Genomic DNA, 1,774 nt, shown 5'->3' with positions numbered 1-1,774 from the left:
TGGATCCTCTGCAAATCGGGTCATGTATCGCATTACCCATAACGGGGGCTCACAGCCCCTGTACAAGACTTGCTCATCTTCGGGGGGAGCAGCTGGTGGTGGAGACATCCCCGACCCCCCGGCGATGGGGACCTCCGCCCTGGCAGCTCCAGTCACAGTCCCACCCGGGGCTTGCTGCTGCGTGTTTCCACCAGCAGTGCCACCACGTGCTCTTCTAGGTCCCTGCCCCACAACACTTACTGGCCTGCGCACCCAGGAGCCCTCTGAAGGGGGGGATATGACCAGCTTGCCCATGGCTGATGGCCACTTGCCCCACAGGATAGTGCACGGGGGGGCAGGAGTAGAGGACTGGGGTCACAGTGGGGAAGGGAGAATGATGTGGGCAGCCGAGGAGCCTACATTCACACGGGGGTCTGGGGGAGGGCAGTGGATTCTGCTGGTGACAGGGTGGCAGCACCCATCCTGCACCCAGTTCTGCAGCAGACCCAAGGGAGCGGGGTTAAGCACATGGGTTCTGGTGAGGTTTTACCCCTCTCAGTCGTGACAGCCCCTTCCCACAGCTGGCTGCGTGAAGGCACAGCTGGGTTTGTGCCACAGCCACCCCTCCTCCCAGCTCAGGGCTTCACCCCCCGAGTGACCCCCAAGCCCCCAGAGCATCCTCCTCCTCCCCACGGCCAGACCCTGCTCCCAGCACATTTATTCCCATTAACCCAGAGACACCAGTTCCCTTACACAAGACAGTTTATTATTCAGAGTTAACATTTATAGACAAACAGGTATTCCCCGCCCCCCCACCCCGCAGACTTAATAGCATTTTTTTTATAAATAAACATTTAGTGCTGGGAGCTTGCCAGCTTCACCGACAGCAAAGTGCATCGCGGTGCAAGGCGGGAGGTCGACCCCGTCCCTTTTCTGCCCGGGACCGTCTTGCACCAGTTTCCAGAGTCCAAATCCAGAGAGCAGGATATGAACCCCACGAAAGTGCTGAGACCTGACAGTGTCGAGTCCTTCAAGGGCAGGGACTCATCCTTCAGTGCGGGGACCGAGCAGCCTTTGCTCCGGGACACCCCTTGGTCCCAGAGGCGAGCGAAGGCCCTCGCTCTGCAGAGCCAGGTGAGGGTCCTCTCTCCCTCCAGCTTCAAAAGAGGAAAAAGTCCAGGGGGGAAAAAAAAAAGCTACAATTTCACCTTTCAGCGTCATCCTTGCTGGCGAGCAGGACTCCTTCCTTCCCAGAGCAGCCCAACATGGCCAGAGCCGGCAGCTCCCCAGCCTGGTGTCAGTGTTGAAGGAGGCAGGAACAGGAGCACAAGCAGCATCACTCAACAAGCCAACAACAAGGTAAGAAAGGGGGGTTTTGGGTCAGCAGAGCCCGGGGGACCCCAAGGCCTCCCAGGCAGCACTGGTCCCACAGTGAGCTCAGCGCTGGGGACCTCCAGCGGGTTTGTCACCGCCTGCAGCCCGTCTCCGATGGGCGCTGGCCCCGAAGGAAGGGCTGTCCGGGGAGCCGCGTTTCCTCTCCCAGGCAGCCGTGGTGGGAAGGAGCAGCCCCCGCGTCACTCCGCTTCCATGCACGGACAAGGTGGGTCCATCCTGCTGGGAAGAGGGGCACCACCACGTGCCAGCAACCGGGGTGTCCTCAGGGCAATCTGATCCATAGCGGTGACTCTTTCTTAAGGATATCTGGTGCCACCAGGTGGCTGGGACACAAGTGTCCTCCATGGCCAGCCATCAGGCAGGGGAAGGATCACAGCTGGACAGCAGGATGGTGCTTGGT

Source organism: Phaethon lepturus, unplaced genomic scaffold, assembly GCF_000687285.1.
Source record: "Phaethon lepturus isolate BGI_N335 unplaced genomic scaffold, ASM68728v1 scaffold31682, whole genome shotgun sequence".
Lineage (NCBI taxonomy): Eukaryota > Metazoa > Chordata > Aves > Phaethontiformes > Phaethontidae > Phaethon > Phaethon lepturus.
Note: the sequence above shows the minus strand (reverse complement) of the source record.